The sequence below is a fragment of the Echinops telfairi genome, unplaced genomic scaffold (assembly GCF_000313985.2).
Source record: "Echinops telfairi isolate 266 unplaced genomic scaffold, ASM31398v2 ScPeMD7_23;HRSCAF=83, whole genome shotgun sequence".
Lineage (NCBI taxonomy): Eukaryota > Metazoa > Chordata > Mammalia > Afrosoricida > Tenrecidae > Echinops > Echinops telfairi.
Genome location: NW_022103920.1, coordinates 34,950,560 through 34,960,468, shown reverse-complemented (window position 1 = coordinate 34,960,468; position 9,909 = coordinate 34,950,560). Strand labels below are relative to the sequence as shown.

General features: G+C 41.8%; 1 protein-coding gene and 1 pseudogene across 1 annotated transcript in view; one reads left to right on the top strand and one right to left on the bottom strand.

The window, feature by feature from the left end:
• IMMP2L (inner mitochondrial membrane peptidase subunit 2) overlaps positions 1 to 9,909 on the bottom strand; it is a 1,081,477-nt gene that overhangs the window by 136,125 nt on the left and 935,443 nt on the right. The gene's annotated exons all lie outside the window — the stretch shown is intronic.
• LOC115869215 lies at positions 314 to 645 on the top strand (annotated as a pseudogene).

Here is a 9,909-nt window from a genome sequence, read left to right as displayed (position 1 = left end):
CCTAAGCAGATCCTTGCAACTGCATTCCCATAGATTGTGATGGAAGTGACATCATATGATCCCTAAGACTAAATAAATACATAATAATAATAATAATAATAATAATAATAATAATAATAATAATAAACCATTGTCATGACATCAATCAGGAGCCCCAGTGGCTACATGTGGGGCTGCTCACTTCAAGAGCAGCAGTTCGAACCAGCCAGCCACTCTACAGGGGAAAGCCATGCCTCTCTACACCCATTATGTAGGGCAATTCTACACTGTCCTAAGAGTTGCAGTGAGTAAGAATCATCAACTTCGGTGTGTTTCCAAAATGGCGGAAGTGAATGATGTGGATACCCCAGAGGCACCAACAGCGGCGCGGGCAAGAAGCGCTTTGAAGTGAAAAAGTGGAATGCAGTAGCCCTCTGGGCTTGGGATATTGTGGTTGGTAACTGTGCCATCTGCAGGAACCACATTATGGATCTCTGCACAGAATGTCAAGCTAACCAGGCATCTGCCACGTCAGAAGAGTGTACCGTTGCCTGGGGAGTCTGTAACCATGCTTTCCATTTCCACTGCATCTCTCGCTGGCTCAAAACACGGTAGGTGTGTCCATTGGACAACAGAGAGTGGGAATTCCAAAAGTATGGGCATTAGAAAAAATGAATTCTTCTAGCAAGCTTAAGTGTTTGGTTATTCATTTACTGCCTTGCCCTCCTGTTACTTAATTATAATTAGATAGAACCATGTCTTCACTGCCTTGTCTTTCAGTTTGTCGTGCTCATGCAACCATATCATGTTCTGTGTAAAATAAAATTCCAGTTGGATTCAGAAATGAAAAAAAAAAAAGAATCATCAACTTCATGGCATTGAGGTTAAGAGTTAACAGGTTAAGAGTCTACCCATAGGGTAGACCTTCCCCTCTGGGTTCTGGGGACTATAATTCTACCAGAGTAGAAAGCCCTCTCTCCTGGGAAGCAACTAGCAATTTCAGACTGCTGACATTGCAATTAGCAGCCGAACATGTAACCACGACACCAGCAGCGCTCTTTAAAATCTTTAAAACATATATCTGGTCATGTCCCATCTCTGCTTAAATCCCTCCAGATACTTGACATAGTCTATAAATTAAAGCGAAAGTCCTTAAGGGCATATAAGGCCCTTTGTGATCTGGGCCTCCTTAACCTTACTAACCTCATCTCCTGCATTCCAGACCCGCTGTGCTCCCTTTCTTTCTTGTAAACACGTGCCTCAGAGCCTCTCTACTTGTTCCTCTGCCTGGAAGATGCTTCTCCTCAAGAGCCAGACTTCCTTCAAATCTTTTCTCAAAGTCTCCTTGCTCTACAAGTCTTCTCTGAACACTTTATATAAAATTATATGCGTTATATACTTCTCTCTCTACTCTTCTTATCACGCCAGGCCTGTTATACATTTGAGCTCTGGTGGTGCTGTAGACGTCATTAGACTGCAGGGTTGGCAGTTCCAACCCACCAGCTGCTCCTTGGGAAAAAGGCAAGTAAGGCTGTCTGCTCCTGTGAAGGTGACTGCCTCAGAAGTCCTCTCGGTTGCAATTGACTTGTTAGCAATAGATTTTGTCTACTTGCTTAGTGCCTGCCTTCCTACTGCCCTTGGGAGCAAACATTTCCTCTGGCTCAACATTCTAACCCAAGGGCCTAGAGTAAACCTCTGGCACACAGCAGAAACCCAGTAACTATGCCTGTAAGAAACCCTTCCAAGCAGAAGGGAAGAGCAAGTGCAAAGATTCTGGAGTAGGGGCTGGCTAGCGTGGCCTGTTTGAGGAGCAGTGCCATCACACAGAGGAAGTCCGAGAGAGAGGGAATGAGCGGTGGCCAAAGGGCAGATCACATAGGTCTTTACAAATCATGGGAAGAACTGTAGGGCAGGGATGAGGCGCATTTAAAATGATCTTGCTGGTGGCTCTGTGGCTATGGCAGGGCAGTGAGAGGGCTGGCTCTGCAGTAATCCAGACATGCAAAAGACCATGGTAGCTTTAACTAAGACAATACAAACACAAGGGTCTAAAGTGGCCAGCTACACACATTTATTTCAAAAATAGAGATGACTCGATTTGATTGTTTGAATAGGAGGAAATGAGATCAAAGGTCACTCGCCTCCTTGAGTTTGAACCTCAGTAAAAGGTTAAACAGTGGCATAAACAAGGGTTCTATTTTCATATGATAAATTCAAAGAGTTGACAAGCAAGTCCCAAATCAATGTTCAGCTGTATGCCAGTTTAGTCAAGCTGAAATTTTGAGAGCTAATTTGTAGAAGTGCTGATTCTCACATAGACTGTATCTGGCCATATTATCTAAGTATAAGTTTAAAATGTGCAAATAGATCAATAGAGGTGCCCTTGCCTAATGGAGGCCCTCATACGTCTCACTGTCTTGGAGAAGCACCCCAGACACCTGCACACACAGATGGCCTAACTGGGTGCCCTGAAGAGTGACAGACTTGATACCTGGCAGGTGAGTCACGAGCAAATTCCACAGACACAGGCTTCTGCGTACGAAAACACAGCCTTTTCCGAACAACACTGACAAACACAGACACAAAGCCCACTAGAAGCCCCTGTGATTGGCAAGATAAAAAATACCACTCATGTCAAGAATTAAGTACTCACTCGTCTTTCTCCCAGAATGCATATGAAAGGAAAACAAGTGTGCAGGACAGCTGCTGGCCAGGGCCAAGAAGGAATGTAAACTGCTGAGTCATCGCAAGGTAAGGAGGGCAGCTCTGTAAAACCGTGCTCCATTGGTTTGCTGCTACCCAGTAAAAAGCAAGCTTACCCGAAAATCTCCTCTTTCTTAATAAGTTCCTTTGACATATTTGTCACTCAGTTTCCTTCAGGGATATGAGCAGTGATTTTTCTCATCCTCTCCCAGAGAGGTAGAAACAACAACCAGCATGACAATATCTTACATGATAATCAGCCTGACCTTTGAAAAGGCACTGGGCCACTGGAATGGATCCTTCCTGTGTTTGAGGTGGTTGGGGGCCAGCAAATATAATGTTCTCATCCTAGTTGGGAATTTACCAAAGGTTAGACTAGTAGACGAGGGTCAAACTGTCAACTGTATTACTAATCATGCTAATAAGAGAGCATCGTTTGGATCTATATCTATAAGGAGTCCTCTGATACTGTTTGGGTTGCCATCATTCTGAATCTCATCTGAGGCAGCCCTGTGTGTACACAGAACAGCTCCACAGAGTTTGCAAATCTGACTTTTCAGAAGCAGGATCACCTGGCTTGTCTTCAAAAGTGCCTTTGGGGGAGTTTGAATTGCCAACCCTACTATTACAATTTGACTCCACCCTGTGTACTACTTTGAGTTGGACAGTCACCAACAGTGTTGGACATTTGCCAGCCATTCTCTCAGAAGAAACTCTGGCCTAGAGAACTCACCAAGAGGAGTTGTAGAATTGGCTAAGAATTTGAACATACCACAAAGTGCCAGAAGAGTGAACAAATCTATCCTGATAGGAAAACAACCATATTGCACCTTAGAGACATCTGTATTCCAGCTTAAATGCTGAGCACCACATTTACAGAAGGCGATGGATGACAGTAAAAACCCAAAATCTATTTGCAGAGTATCCCCATGGCTAGACATCCATGGAATCCCTTCTGTGCAGTAACTAGGCTGAGGACAGTCTTGCCCTCAGGCAGAGTGCATTGGAAAATGGATTACCTCCAACCCTTTTGAGCCAGCCTATGGAAGGGCAGTGTCCCCTAGGGACATTCTTGGGTGTGTCCTTAGTGGACTTTACTGGGGGTCCCCTAGTCATAAGTCATGCCCTGATTGCCTTGGTTGGAAGGCTGTGTTAGTCTGGATAGAGTAGAGAAACAAATTCATAGACACTTATATGTGCATAAGGAAGAGCTTTAGATACAGGAGTAGTTGAATATAGAGAAAACATCCCAGCCCATTCCAGATCAAGTCCATAAGTCCAATATTAGCCCATATGTCTGAAACCAATCTATAAAGTCCTCTTCAGACTCATGAAACATAGGCAATGATGCCGAATATAGGATAATCATAGGCCAGTGGGCTCAAAGTCTTGTGGATCCAGTGGCAGTAGAAACATCTCAGCACTGGTAGGGGTCTCCACATGGCTCCTCCTGTTCCCAGGGCACAGGATCTATCAGCGTAGTGTCATGTGTCTTGTCAGTAGAGCATCTCCAAGGAAGTGAGTCTTAAATCTTGTCAGTAGAGAGTCTCCAAGAGAGTGAGCAGAGAGAGACAGTGTCTCCCCCCTCCAAGGAGGAAAAACAGGAGTTCCCAGAATCCTCAGGGGGAAGGTCACGCCCACACAGAGGCCTCATTGACTATGTCCTGATTGACAGGCTAGACTCCACCCCTACATTCTTAATCCTCAAAATGACACCAGATTACATAACTACCACAAAGGCCCTGGACCAATCTTGAAAGCTCTTTTATCTAACATAATGCACTTGTCGCAAGCATGTTTCCATCCCCACTTCTGTAGTCACACCTGTAACTGTGCTATATTGATCTGCTGCTAATCACACATTTGCGACAGTTTCCTTTGTGTGCCATGCCTCATTAAAGTAGCTGTGTGGCTATGAATCCTTATGACTTTGTGTTAATGTGCTCCCTCATCCAGATAATGTGTGTCTTTGGCTCATCTTTGTCCCATTAAGACTTAATGAATGTTCTCCTTTAGATATATTTCAGATTTGGATCTCTTTTGTTCCCTAAAACAGAAGCAAGTATGGCAAGACTTCATCTTATCAACTTTGGGTGTGCTATCAGGAGGGACCAGACCCTAAAAGATAGATGCTTGGTAAAGTAGAGGATCAATGGAAAGAGGAAGACTCTCAAAGAGGTGGATGGACACAGTGGCTGCAACAATGGGCTCAAACATAATAACTATAGGAATGGTGCAAGGCCAGACAGTGATTCATTTTTCTGTGTATAGGAACCTACACAGCACATAGCGCTGAAACAGCAACCATTGTCAGGACTAAAGGGAGACAATCAACTTGGCAGAGCTTAGTGTTTGACTAAAGAATACCAAGCCAAAGAGACATTTTCCTGGAAGTAAATTATAAAAGAAAAATTTCAGGTATCAATTTATATATATATTAGAAACATACATAAGGAAGACTTGGTAGCATTAAAAATGTTATCAATCATCTCCTACAGAAGAGGTAGTAAGGCTCTTTATGTAATTCTTTGTTTTACTGACTTTTGATGAAAACTGAAAAAAATGTAATAAACTGTAACTCAAATAAGGCATTTTTATGGGCAGTTAAGCTTGCTTCTTTCTGGTGATTTATTGATCTATAAATAAATTTTGGAAACAATGTAGAGACATTAATGGTGAATACCACGGATGTCAAATGCCAGTCTCCTTTTGATATTTTTGACAAGGGCTAGATAGTAGTTAACTCATGGTTAAAGTCTTTGCAAAGAATACTCAGATTGTAGGTTCCGGTAATTGTTAACCTGATCCTTTATACATGTAAGATTGGGGTCCTAGAATTATGAAATAAAAGATGGAATTTTAGGATGTAAATATCAGCTTTTAAAAAGGGAACTCTTTTTAACACAACCTTGAGAATCAACTTTCACTGAAACAATAGACAGTTCTAAAAAAACGGAAGAATGCCTTCCCCCATTACAGTCCTCCATAGGAGACCAAAACGACAACATTTGCCCATAAACAAAGCTCAGAAAGCAGGGAGGACCAATGGGAATGGGGAACCCAGACAGATAGTATGAAGAGTGATGTCACATTGTAGGGGTTTCTGGTGAGGTAAAATTGCTTGGCACAACTCACTTAGTATAGCTCAGTTGTTCTCAACCTGTGGGCTGCGACCCCTTTGGGGGTTGAACAACCCTTTCACAGGGGTCACCTAACACCATTGGAAAACACATCTTTCTGATGGTCTTAGGAACCAAGACACCGCTCGTCTTCCGTCTCCAGGCAGGTCTGCCCACATGTAGATACACCCACATATGAGTACCTGGTGTGATGACATCATCACGCCAACCCCATCACATACACCCCATACAAATACAGGTGTATGTGACAGGGTTGGCGCCATAAGGTACTTATGTAGACCAGTCACACATGTGTAGAGAACAGGTACTGTATAGAGAACAGCGACTGTGTAGAGAGCAGCTACTGTGTAGAAAGCAGCAGTATTGGAGGTAAAATGACACTTCATGAATTATAATTACTTGGTAAATGTAAAATCATGTACTGTAAAATCATCAACTATTGAAAATATATATATATACATACATACATACATACATACATACATACATACCATGGGAACTTAATCTGGATACTGATTGGTCTTTTTATATTCAGCTGTAGTCATGTTCAATTTGTAACAATGAAAGTACATCCTGCATATTAGATATTTACATTATGATTCATAACAGTAGCATAGTTAGAGTTATGAAAGAGCAACAAAAATAATGTTATGGTTGGGGGGTCACCACAACATGAGGAGCTGTATGAAAGGGTCGCAGCATTAGAAAGGTTGAGAACCACTGGTACAGCTCTTCCATCCTTAGTCTTCGTAATCCCATCTTACAGCTGAGTGGGTAAGACGTAGAGACTCTAATAACAATGAGTAGGAGAATGAAGAGAATGTCCTAAAATGCATTGTGGTAATGTTTGTGCAACTCTCCTTGATGTGACTGAACTATTGAATGGTATGATAAGTGAATCATATGCCAATAACACTGTTTAGGGAAAAGGAAAAAAAAAGAGTTAGAATATAGAACACTCGAACTTGGGCATTCGAGTGTGTCAGTTCTCCCATGCTTCCGGGTACGACAGAGTCACCTCAGAAACAGGAACAGGGAGAAGCCCATGCCTATCAAGAAGAGCTATCACGGGAGCATGTCTGAGATCCCTGTGGGGAGTGTCATTGTAGGCAGCAGAGGCACCAGAGGCCTCCATGCTAAGACTAGCGAACAGAGCAAAGAAGCAGTGCAGAGACCGTGAGGCAGAGCAGAGGAGCAGTGCTGTGATTGGGAGGCACAGCTTTGAACTTCTCAGGTCATAGAACAGAGCAGAGGCCAAGGAACCATGTGGCTGAAAGACCAAGGTTCAGAGAGAGATGTGGCTGCCTGAGAAGAGGTGCTGTTGTGAACAAAACACTGTGCTCTTAATGTTTTCTGATCCAGACTTGTGGTAGCCTACTAACCTCCCTAATAAACCTCCATAAATGTGAGTATTGTCTATAACCCCTGTGTAGTCCTTGCAACAGCTTATCAGTCAAGCAGAGAAGTGGAGTACCATGGAAAGAATGGTTGTTGCCATAATGGGGTGAAGGGTGATGGAGGGTGGAGGCATGTCTGACCTCTGCCTTGTGACACTAGGATTTGGATGGACGGATGTGGCGCTGGATTCTCTTTCTCCCCACTGACACTGGTGGAGGTGAGATGTGGCTTCCAAGCCATTTCCTCGGGAGTGCAAACAATGTTATAAAATAAAGTGCACATAAATTATTAAATCGAAAACCAATTTTCTCTGTAAGCTTTGACACAAATTAGAATAACAAAAAAAAGACAATTGGAGAAAAATAAAACGAACAGCTTGCCTTTCATTCTGAAATCCAGGTCAGATCATATTTTTAAAGACTAATTTATTGAGTATAAGAGTATTATAAAACCAATTTAGATTGTAGCATTGTTTTTCTTTTTAGAAATAAGTTAAAACTATCTTTTATTTTTAGGCCGCTGAACTTGTTTTTGGAAGCAGGTCATGCAAAATGTGGATTATCCCCTCCTTTAAATTATCCATATAACTGCTGAGATACTTCAGTAAAGAGGACCATCGCGGCAGCAGATTTATCAAATAGAGGATATAAATTTTGCAAGAAAATAGAAAAGAAGACAACTTTTACTACCATGAATTTTATTTCTCTAAACTAACAGCAGGAAATGTTCAGTAGTAGCATCTGCAGGCAAAGTCAGGACACCACAGGACAAAGATATGTATGACTCGTTGACAATATTGACAGTTTCATCTGAATTACCAACTCAGTTGGAGCCCACACTTCAGTTCATCCAAAAAGCTCTAACATTACCAGCTAAACAGTGACGCAGGCCATACCATTCACATGACAATGAGGGTGAACTTTGAAATACATTTACAGAAATGTTCCCTGAAGTTGTGCTATAAATTGTTTTAACACAAAATTGACCTTGGAGATTGGTTAAAATATTAAATGCAAAATATTTTAAATATTTATCAGTCTCCTCTTTGCTGTTTAGCCACATCTATCAAAACAGAGAACTCAGGCACACCCAAAAGAGGAATGGCAGGACTTTGTTTCTCACCTCTATTTTCCTATCATTTATGATGTATATTGGTGTGGTTATAAGTGGGCTGTGATCTGGAAGGTCCACAGTTTGAAACCACCAGGTGGTCCACAGGAGAACGAGAGCTTTCTACTCTCATAACCAGTTACAGTTTGGGAACACACAGGGTCAGTTCTACCCTGTCCCTTTGGGTTGCTATGTGTTGGCATTGCCTTGATGGCAGTCAAATTTGATTTTTATATTTTAAATTACACAAATCAAGCACCACACTAATAGAGAAGATCATCAAGAAGTGTAAAGAAGCAATACTCCAAAAAAAAAAAATCCCAGGAACAGATACCATTATTAAAGGAGTTTTGTCACTAACTACCAATAGCTGGTCTCTGATTCATTGAAACTTTGTGCACAATGAGATTAGACCATAATGAGTCATAGGGATTTCATTGGCTCATATTAGGTTGTAGATTTTCAGGGTGTTCTCCTATTCTAACTTAATCTAGAAGGTCTGTTGAGAACTGTCCTGTGTCATAGCAATATCCCTGCCCCCAGATGAGTAGTGGCTTTACATGAGGTGCATTGGCCAGGAATAGACTTTGGTGTCTTTTATAGAAGGCTAGCATTCTTCCAAAGATCCATCAATGCCTTGTGGTAGTTGTATAATTGTTTGTCAGTGTGAGAGGATTAAGAGTGAAGGGGTGAAGTCTAGCCTTTCAATCAGGTGATAGCCAATGAGGCCTCTGTGTGGGCATCACCTTCTCCTGAGGAATCTAGGAATTCTGATATTCCTCCTTGAAGGCACGAGACTCTCACTCTCTCTGCCTCAGCTCACTCCCTGAGAAACTCTGTAATGACAAGACACATGGAACTACACTAGTGGCCTGACTTGGAACAGCTACATGGAGACCTCTGCCAGTGCTGAGATTCTTACAGTGCCACTGGATCCACAAGACTTCCCACCCACTGGCCTGAGATCTTCCTGCATTTGGTGTCTTTGCATGTGTTTTGTGAGTCTGAAGATGACTTTATAGATTGGTATCGGTCATATGGGCTAATATCAGACTTATGGACTTGATCTAGATGGGGCTGGGATGTTTTCTCAATATTCAGCTGCTCTTGTATATAAATCTTTTTCTCATACACACATGGGTGTTTATGCATTTGTTTCTCTAGTCTACCCAGACAAACAGCCATCAACTGGAGAATTAAAATAAGTTTAAAGAGATTAATATTACAGAAAGCTAGGCATCAAGTTCTCCTCCCACCCACAGCTGAATGGCCTGTACCTCGAACCTACGATGTGCCTTTTTGGTGTAAGACTACTTAGCACTTTTGGTGTAAGACTACTACTTCCACAGATGACCAAGGAGAAAGGCAAGAAACCAGAGGACATTCATTTATGTCTTAAACAGTAAAAACATTAAAAAACATTAAATAAACAAAAATTCATAAAGCTCTGCCCATGTATATATAATCTGTCAACTGTTTAAAAAGTCATGAACTGAAGAAAGCATGATTTCTTCTCAGAAACATTAGTTATAATTCAAAGATATTTATATGCATTAAACAGCTTTCCTCAGAATAAACA